The sequence below is a fragment of the Crocodylus porosus genome, unplaced genomic scaffold (genome assembly GCF_001723895.1).
Source record: "Crocodylus porosus isolate Cpor-Errol unplaced genomic scaffold, CroPor_comp1, whole genome shotgun sequence".
NCBI lineage: Eukaryota > Metazoa > Chordata > Crocodylia > Crocodylidae > Crocodylus > Crocodylus porosus.
In genome coordinates this window covers 38,339,196-38,349,897 of record NW_017728907.1, presented here as the reverse complement: position 1 = coordinate 38,349,897, position 10,702 = coordinate 38,339,196, and the positions used below count along the sequence as shown (strand labels likewise).

The 10,702-nt window shown below is 45.1% G+C and overlaps 1 long non-coding RNA gene across 1 annotated transcript in view; it reads right to left on the bottom strand.

The window, feature by feature from the left end:
- Positions 1-4,130: 4,130 nt before the first annotated feature.
- Positions 4,131-10,702, bottom strand: part of LOC109307339 — a 14,992-nt gene continuing 8,420 nt past the window's right edge. The window contains exons 2-3 of the long non-coding RNA XR_002100239.1: positions 4,974-4,981; positions 4,131-4,269 (exon numbers count right to left, since the gene is read on the bottom strand). This is a non-coding gene — a long non-coding RNA (uncharacterized LOC109307339). The remainder of the gene's footprint in view (positions 4,270-4,973; positions 4,982-10,702) is intronic.

The following is a 10,702-nucleotide window of genomic DNA, read 5'->3' as shown; positions in this document are numbered from 1 at the left end:
TTTGGAGGTAACAGCTTTCTCAGCTGTCAGCATACTGCCTTTCAGGTGAATACTTTTCAGATGCTTTGCTGTGTGGAATCCCTAATAGTGCTAATGGACCTGATGCATCACAGTCTCCCACAGGAAGTGGTAGAAGACACATTAACACTGTAATTTAAAACTCCACTGGACAAAGTACTCCAGAACATATTGCTGGGAGCAACCCTCCTCCATTAGCTGATGGAAAAAGCCTGGCTGGCCTAATAACTCTTTTCCTAGTCTGCTTTTCATGGGATGCATGTTCCCAAAAAACAAATGCACAAAGGAGAACAAAATGAACCCAAGTCATTGCACTGAGCTGCAGTCTATCCTCTGCACCACCAGCCGGTTGGGGTTGGGGAGTGGAGCTGTGGCAGGACCAGTGAGTAAGGGGCAGGGGAAAAAAAGCCAGAACTTCTTGTGCAATGATAGACACATAAGCCCTCTGCTCCCTTCCCACACACTGCCTCATACAGTCTGGCTGCCAGCCTACAACCTCTGGACCCATTTGTGGCAGTCAAAGAGCACAGAGAGATAATGCGTTTCAAGCAGCATTATATCTACATCTTATTTTCATCCCCTACTTTTTATCATTGCTTTCAGGATTGGGCTATAAGATCTTCTATGGAGGAATGGTTGCTGTGCAGACAGAGAAATTTCCTGCATAACATTTACCCTTCACTTCCAGGACTTTACTTGTGACTTCTCCTCATTTCATCCCACCTAAACTATCAAGGGCAGGTGAGAAACACAAGGGTTTAAATAGCAGATTATTCCCTCCACTCTCTGGTACTGAAGGGATGAAGCCATTACTCCCTGTTTAAGGATGCTGCCTTTATTGTCATGGCAATCACAGATATACCTAGATCTCTTCACTGGGGCTTGTAGTAATACTTTTGTGAATCACAGACAGAAGAAGCCTGTATAATAAGTTACCTATTGTAGAGGCTTCTCTTTAATAAGCAAAATGACAGGGATATGCTACAAACAATGAAACCTTATGCATACTCAAGTTTACTATTAACCATAGGTTTGCTACATATTTTAAATATAGGTTATTCATTCTGTTCAGAAAAGCTCTTGAGGAGAATGTTGACTGAGGTGGATGTGCATATATAGCACACAGTGCATGGGCTATGGTTTTGAGGTGATGTCTAATTTATAGACTAGGAACCTTTAGCTGTATTTAAAAAATATGAATAACTAATATTTCTACATTTTGTACTAGTAATTACATAGCACCTATTTTCATAATGCTTTTTCCTTAGGACAAAAAAAGTGATGTGGAACAAAGAGCCAGGGCTTGCTTTTTCATTAAAACATCAGCTGCTACTAATGGCACTCGGTAACCAATCATGCCTGTCTATTTTAATTCTGGCCTTGATACAGAGATGCAAGGGACTGTTTCTTGCTCTAGAGCAGTTGCTATTAGAGTGATTTAAAAGGGATTTGAACAAGTAGGGCAAACTTTATATATAGCATAAATCCTTTCTCCAGTTTTTCCAGAGATATTGTTTCTGTTGCTAACCATAAATATTTACACTTAAACCAGGATGGTTTAGCCCTCATGTGGTCTTCTTGGTAGCAATGCAGTAATACTTTTCAGATATTTAGCATCCTTCATCCAAAGCTCAGCCTGCTTCAGAAAGGATAGTTCATGTAGCCTTTTACTCAGGGCCATCCAACTTCAGCCCCCAAAGCCATACACCAGACAGCCCCTCTGTGAATCTCCCCATGACCTGTGGCTGGTGGCTCACCACAGCATCACCATTGATAGTGCACAGCCTGCACCCTCCTCCTCCTCTGACCTTTGGGAAGGCAGCTACAGGGCTCACAGGCTACGAGTTAACCCACAAGCTACCAGCTGGATAGCCCTTCATTAACCCTTGAAGAGCAGTTCATATTCTATTTGGCAGATGAGGAAAGTGAAGTAGCAAAAGAGGTGGAGTGACTGGCTCAAAGATCAATGTAACTAGACACAGAATTCAGGAGCTGTGGCTTTGAGCGCCCATGAAATTTCTACCAGCCTATTTTTCTCCTGTTTGATCCTGCAAAAATAGAATAAAATTAAATATGCCTAGGGCAGTGGGGGAAATTTCATTTGTCAGGCAGGTATCTGCAGTGGCAATTCAAAGCATCTACTTGTGAAAATGGAGAGCTGGAAGGTGCCTCATGAAATCACTGAGCATGTCTACACCACCCCGACAGATATTTATCTAATCTATTCTTAAAAACCTCTAACGAACAGGTTTCCATTAACTTCCCCATGGATCCTGTTCCAGTGCTTAATAATTGTTATAGTTACAAAGTCTTTCCCACATGGTCTCCTTCATCTTTGCTGAAAGTTAAGTAGATTTCTTCTTTCTGTTGTCAGAAGTAAATGTGGAGAGCAATTAATCACCATCCTCTTACAAGCAATCTTTTACATATTCAGCCTCTTATGTCTCCCTTTTATATCTTTTCATTTCTAGACTCAGCAAATCCAGTTCTTCCAACTTCTCCTTCTAGATGCATTATAAGTCTTTTACCATTCCTGTTGCTCTCTTACTGGATTCTTTCAGTTCATCTCACTTCTTGCTTAAAGTAGAGTGCCTGAAGTCCAGATTCATTATTGTAGCTGAGCCTTCAGCAACATCAAGTACAACAGTACAGTTGTCACCCTCCCACCAGCGTCTTGAGACAACAGTTTTGCTAATCCCTCCCAGAAAAAGAGCTGCCTTTTTGCAGCAACACCAATTGATGATATATTTAAATTTATGCTCTGCTATAATCCCCCAATTCTTTTCTATCACACCATGCCAGCTCACTGTCCCCTCTTTTGTATTTGTCTATTTGATTTCTCCTTTTTTGCACAGCACCTTGCACTCATCTATTCTGAATTTATTCTTGGTGATTTTGGACTCTCTCCAAATTATCAAGAACAGTTTTGAATTCTGATCCTGTCCTCCAAAATGCTTCTTGTGTGATATCATCTTGTAACTGGATGTGCCCTAGGGCTGCTTGATGGATGCCTTAGTCCTGCCCAGCCTTTGCTCCCACCTGTCAGGTGTCCAGATGTCTCACGTACCATGCTTTGATATTGCTAGTGAAAAGCAGAGGCTGCCATTCAGAGGTTTGTGAGCCCTAGGTGCTCTTCCTAGTCCTTTCTTTGCTACTCTGTGGGGTTGACTTGGGGCTCTGACCCTGACACCCAGAGTCTCTTTTTTGCCCCAGACTAACACTGGGCCACTCAGGTCCCTACCCTTGTCTGGGCTTCAATCTATTCAGCCTTAGCCCCTTTTCCTTCAGCTGAAGTCCCTTAGTCCAGATCCACTGACTTCAGCCCAGCAGTCTGGGTCGCAGCCTTGCAGCAGAGGATACCTGCCAGGTACCCTGCACATAGCCTCCTCCACCCCTACAGTCACTTCCAGTCCTCCAGTTCTCAACACACGTACACAAGGTAGACACCAGCACAACTGAAATATAAGCAAACTGCTTTCACAGAGTTCTTCCTCACTGACAGTCAGTACCTACCACAAGCTATAATTCCCAGTGCTAGGCACACTCTCACCTTTGTGGGTACCTTGGGTATCCCTGTGCACTGCTTTCTACAGTCAGCTGCCCTGGAGAGCTCCTCTTCCTGTGCATACAGGGTCTAACTGCCTCCTCTGGCTCAGGCCCTGGGTTTATATGCCTTGAAGCCCCACCCCCTTTCTGTCATGTGGCCTTTGCCAGCCACACACAGGGGTCTTACCCTCTTTATTAAGGACCAGCCTCCAGTCCTGCTGCTGGGGCTTTACACAGTTAGCTTAGCTTGCTGTCTTCTCTTAACACAGTGGTCACTAACTGGTGGGACTTGATCCACTGGTAGATCTTGGAGCCTCTTGGAGTCAATCCTAGGTTGGGGTTGGGGGGGGCTGAGTGCCTGCATGTATGAACGCGCATGCCCCAGCCCAGCAGGTCAGTCCTTAGGGGAGGGAAGGGGCAGGGGCTAGATTGAGGCCCCCATGGTGAGGGACAGTGCTGCAGAGGCAGGAGCAGGGGTAAATTGAGTGGAGCCCCAGCCAGGTGAGACTTACCTGCTGGGGACATGCGCCCCCAAATAATTTTTCTCCCTCTACCTCAGCCTGTCCCCCCTTCCCTCCCCACAGACTTACCTGATGGGAGCTGGGGGAGACAGTGGCACATGGTAGACCTTGGGTTGCTTTTAACTGCCAAAGATGATCTCCTGCTTAAAAAGGTTGGAGACCACTGTCTTAAAGTGATAGGAGACTTTGGCTCCCAGTTATAGTTCCTTCACCTCCCCTCCTACTGTGCCCGAGTAACAGGGTTTGGGTTCCTTGTTACACACCTGCAAACTCTTTTAGTGCATCCTATATACCATTATCCAAATCATCAATCAAAATATTGATGGAACTAGGTCCAGGACAGAGCTCTGCACTCTCCAAGTTTGACAGTGAATCACTGAGAACTATTCTGTGTGATATTCTGCAACCATTTGTGCACCCACCTAATAGTGATTTCATCTAGACCTTCTTTCCCCAGTTTACTTATGAGAATGTCATGTGGGACCATATTGAAATCAAGATACAACACAGAACTCAAGTATGTCTGAATAAAATAAATGTGAAAAATATACTTTACCATCAACTTTTCTCTTGGAAACATCATATCATCTGTTCTGGATTTCCATGAGTAGTTATCAGCATCTTTGGTAGTCACTTTTCAGTAAAATCAACACAAAAGTTCTCTTTTCTTTATTATACTTACAAGCCTATTGGGAACACATAAAATCTTTCCTGTAAGACTGAGCAAAATTCCTAAATTCACAAAACTTCAAAAAGCTGCTTTCCCATAAAGCAGATTGGAAAGTTGTTTATGGACAGAAGAGAATCAGAATTCATCAGGAGATCTGAAGCCTATAGCCTCAGGCTATTATAGAATAATACTGTAATCACTCAGTGGCTCAGCAAAACATTCAACTCTAATTATACAGATGGTATGCTAATTCACCAGATAGTGTAAACACTGTAGAGACCAAGACTTTCAAAGAGATTTTTTTTTTTTTGGGGGGGGGGGTGGTGTCTATAACCTTAAGAGAGAACCTTAAGAGTGGAAGCAGTGTCCAGGCTCAACCACAGACTTATCAACGGGAGAGATAAATAGTAGTTAGACTCCACTTACGATGTGTATTAAGTCATCTTACGAGAGCTGAATTAGAGCTTACTTATGAGAATGTTGTGTGGGACCATATTGAAATCAAGATAAATGTTTGTACAATGTCAAATGTTTGTACAATGTCAAATGTGCTTTTGGCTCCATAGCTACTGCACAGAGATGTTAGTTATCCAAGAAACTGCTCCCACCTGTGGAAATACTTGTTGGAGGTGGACCAATTCTGGGTCTCCCAACTTGGTGCCCAGAGTGGGTGCTCCTCTTGCCCACCTCTAGTTATGCTACTGCTTAATGCCTTCCTCAGTTTTCTCCCAGGTGCAGAAGGGTGATATGCTAGAGGAAATGCAAGGCCTTCCCATACTACAGCCCTGCAGAGACAATTCTCTCCACCCTGTAGCTACACATTTGCCGTTTATTCACTAGAGACCTGGTCTCCATCCAGCTAATCAAATCTTGAAAAGCCACTTTTCATGGTATCAGCATAAAATCCTACACCAGCAATCTTGCATCTTGTCTTGCTGCAAGTGATGAGACAGGGCTCCTGCAGAGGTTTACAGAACGTAGCCATGACGGCTGCACAGAACTGTTTGTGGGCTCCAAGCAGCGGTCAGACAGTTCTCCCAGTTGCATCCTTCATGGCTTAGTGAATAAACAGAGTTAATCACTACCTCTCCTCAGACGAACGGTGAAGAACACACTACCAAATTAACAACTCTTTGAGGTAAACATGTGGAGTGACTAAATTGCCAGTGCTCAGCAGCTAACTCCCTTAATCTTAATTCTGGTGAAGCTATGAGGAGTAGGAGCAACATTTGTATTATAGACCTGACCTGTGCTCATATCAGGGATGGAACGCCCTCTGAAATGAGTCGATTGGATCTGTATCCAGAAGGACTTCAGGGTAACACACAGCTCTTGATTTCAGGCAAATGATGAGTAATAAAAGAGAAAGACCACACCTGTCAAACAGGCCGAACAGCTTCTAAACTGAATATTTTTCCAGTTCTCTTTGCGACGTCAGCAGCTCATTAACTATTGTCATGAACACAAAAGCAGCACAAACCTGCGACTGCCTGCCCTACCTGAAAGCTTAATCAATTTTAAATTAGTAGAATGAATGCTCTGACCTGCAATTTATCATCTTTTGTGCTGTTAGCTGGACTAATCTGTTTTGCCAAATCACAAGGTTTTAAATAGTTCTTGTTATGGGAACCTTATCAACAACCATCGCATCTCCCATTTTTTCTGCTGCCTTCTCCCACTGAAAGTTTGACAACTTAGAGGGATTTGTAAAAGAGAGCCTCCAAACTAAAAGATGTTGGTAAAGACAGAAAAAGAGAAAGGTATTGGTAAAGACAGAAAAAAAGATTTGCACCTCTCAGGAAAGCTTCAAGGCTATTACAGCTTGGCATCCCCCCAGTCGCATGAAAGAGCAGCAGGGGGCATCAGACACTCAAGGCAGGTCATTAGGAGAAAGCTGAATGAGCAGTGATGGTTCCCTGCCTTTAAAAAGACAAAGACTCAGCCTGAAAGATGCTCGCAGAGGTGGGGCTGGGTGAACCATAATGAGCCCAGTGTACTGTAAAGGGAACATTCTGTATTAATACTATTGGCAAAGGAAGACAACTCCTTTAGGCCTCCCCTGAGTGAACACATATTTCTCTGCTCCCTCAGAGTTTTTACCTCCTCAAATGCTCTCATTTTTGTTGTCTATGAAGAAACCATTACTATCGATGCGGATCATAATTTAACAGTGCACCTGCAGGGGATTCTATTGACAATGAAGAATTTGGTGCCATTTGAGGCCAAGAATGTTATGGGGATGGAGAGGAGGAGAGGGGGAGGGGGAAGGGTAGCCCCTAACAATTGGAGTTTTATTTCATACTCATTTATTCATTTACAGGGTGACATGACCATCTTCAAGTACCACTGGGTTGTAACCACCAACTTTCCAGATCACCATCTCTACTCTGTTCAAGTATAGAGACAGAGACGCCTGTTGATACCTTAGGCACACCCTTTCTTCATATGGAATAAGTGCATTGCTTTAGCTTTCAGTTTTACTCCTTAAATAGGCATTTGCCTATTGCCCAGGGAAACCTGGTAACTGCATGTGTAACTGAGCTACATGCACCTACAAATGCTACTATAGTTAGCAGGTTTAGTTGTTCTAATAAAAAACATCTATCCAGAACCTTGTCTGACTATAGTTGGCATGCACAAATGTATGCAGACACAAAGTCATACCACACAAAATCTATGCTAGCAAGTTTGGAAGCAATTTTGAAAATTATAGGTCTATAATTGGTAACATACTTTGGCATAATTTGGAAAAAAAGCACTAAGCAGGTGAAAGAAATGAGTGAGATTCCAAAATGATTGAAGTCCTCATGTTCATTAGCATCAGGTCATGGTAAGAATAACTTTTGTAGGTGCAGAGGTATAACACAGTACGTTAGTGCATGTGATCCCTTATCTTGACAGGTTGGTGGTGGAGTGACAACAGCAGCAAACTGAGATACGCAGTCTGGGGCCAATTACCAGCGCTTCCGGTGACCGCCTGTGACACCTGGATCAAAACATTGACCTCCTCAGCACCTCAGTCCCCTGTTTGTGAAGGACAGGTATTATATCTCTATCTTACCAAAGTGTTCTGAGGAAAAAATGCATTAAGGTTTGTGAAGGTCTCAGCTACTGAGATGAGAAGCCCTTTTAGACAGCCAGGCAGACAGATGGGTTACTTGGGAAATGGAGATGCACAGTGCAGCTGTATATAAGGACATGTCAACTGCTGTTTAATGGGAAAGCAAGGCTGTGATACTCACAGGAGAAACACAATCCATCAAATGACTACTATTAATTCAACAGCTGACTCCAAGGAAATTTTCATAATGACCCAATTAGTACAAAAGGGGTATTATTTAATTTTCTCATTTCAAGTATTACTCATACTAATGTGTGTCATTACTAGCATCATTATCAACTGCAATTTTTTGCCACCAAATTACTACAAATAAATTGGCTCTGAGAGTTGCCTCATTCGTTAGATATACTTACAATTTATTTTTGACGGGATATACTCTCACCTTCGTTCTGTAGATTTTATGATGTGTGTTATTCAAATAATCTAAACATGCAGTTAGGTTAGAACATTAGGTTATAATATCATACAAAAATATTTTTTCTGTCATGTTTATAAAATGTACAGAGACTGGGTAATATTCATCCAGGTGTAATTCCAGCGAAGTCAATGGAGTTACAAGGATAGATTTGGCACCACCAATACCTTTTATTCCTGTGTGCTGGGAACTGGGAAAAAAAATCTTAGACAGAATTTATACAAGGGATATATATTTAGATTTCAAGATTAAACAAGGTCTATTCTACTGTTTATATGAAAAATAAGCAAATAATTGTATTTACAAATACAGAAACATGTATGCAGCAGTAAAAATTTTCTGCAGCAGTAAAAACATAGAACTGGTACAAACAGCAGTGTTTCTGTGCTTGTATCGAAAGAAAGTTTTATTGTAACATGTACTTCCCTTATCTTTACCACCATCAAGTTTTACAACCTTGGACGTTTTCTAGGAAAAGCTACCTCACACATTTCACAATTGTAATACTATCAGCTAGCAACAGATTTTGCTGCTGGAATCATGTTAGGTAGTGGATCCAAAAGTGGATTGAGCAGACCACATAAATTAGGGATCCTAGTTTTCGCTGTTTAAAAGTTACAGGTTCTTTGATTAAAACCCACGAAATCCATCACTCCCAACCAACAGCCCCCACCCCGCACCTCTGTTGGTGCCCCTCACTCTCCACCTGCAGCCCCCAGCTACCCCCAGCCCTGCCGGAGGGGCCCCCAGCTGCCACGGCTACAGGGCCAAGGACCCAGAACCATAGCCCCTGCCCTGCACAGCGGCGCCTGAGCCCTGGAGCGTGGAGCCCGGCTCCCCCTCCCCTGTGGGTGGCATGGCCAGAGCAAATCGAAGGGGTGGCAGATGCAGGCTGCCTGCTGCATGTTCTGGTGGGGGGGAGGCTGGCTCCCTGCCACTGTGCACACTCCTGGGGTGGGGCATGGGAGATGCAAGGCCCCCAGATTTGTGCATGGGGCAGGGGCATGTGTGGGCTGCCCACTTCAGGCTCCCCGATCTGCTGCCCCTCCCCTGGAGCCTCTGTGGCCCAGCAAGCAGGGTCCAGTGTGTCAGAGCAGAGCAGGGCTGGGCACTGCCACTGCAAGCCCCATGCCATCATGGTGAGGTGCCCTCTGTGCCACTGCTGCTGGGTGGGCAGAGGGCACCTCACTATGGCTTTGCAGGGCTCACAGTGGTGGCATTGAGCTTCCCCACCTGGCCCTGCTCTGCCCTGCTGTACTGGGTCCTGCCTGCTGGGCCACATGCCCTGGGGGCAGGGTGGTGGGGCAGTGAGGCTGAGCCTGCAGCAGGAAGCCTTCCCCTGCCCCACACACAAATCTGGGGGGCACATGCCCCCCATGCTGCCCCAGCAGTGTGCACAGAGGCAGGGAGTCAACCCCACTGGTGCAGGCCCCCAACGAACCTCCCACAGCTCTGTCCCACTCCCTGCCCAGGCCCTGCAGTGTGCGTTCCAGCCCCAGGCCTCAAGCCCCTGCACCTCCCTGGCTGGGCAGCAGTCCCACCCCAGCCCTGCGCAACTCCCTCCCCACCTCACTATGGGGGTTTCAAATCCCCCCACCCTGACTTACCTGCAGGAGCTGCTCTCCAGGCTGCCTGCAGCCATATGTATGTGTATGTGCGCACATGCACATGGCACCCCCCTGCCTGACCTCCCTCCTCCCACTCCCCCCAAGCCCCTTGTAGGTTGGAATTCTACAAGCTTGCATGGGGAAATCCACTGTTTCCCACGGTTTTCACCTTAAAAGGATAAAATCCAGGTTTTACCACATTTTACCATGGCAAATGGAAAACCTGGATCCCTGCTATCACCACATAACATTCACAGATAACATTGTATAAGTGTCAGTTGGAGCTTCTAAATCAAACTGGCCTGACCTATGTACCGTTGTGTCAATCTAACCTCCCAGGTTCCTAAAAGCCCCACCTGCTTCAACCTGTTCCCCCCACTCAACAACTTCTATACAATAGAGACAGACACTTGACAGAACAAAAATCTGCTATAGCAATGAATTGTGTGGGACAAATATATATTGTAGGTCAACTACAACATCTTATAGGTCAACTAGCCAAGGAACATCCCCATGACGGGGATGATCCAGGCCTTGATCCAGCCCACCGATTGCTACTCCATGGTCCTAATTCACGTGGGTACAAATGATGCAGCCAGGAGAACCCCTGATGGCAGACTACTATGCTCTGGGGGGGCGGGTGCTGAGGGAGACAGGGGTACAGGTGGTATTCTCTTCTGTCCTACCAGTGAGCAGATGTGGAAGATGACACGAGACCTGCATCAGGGAGACTAACTGGCGGCTTCAGGAATGGTGTCTCGAGGCGGGCTTTGGCTTCCTAGACAACAACCTGCACATCAAGAC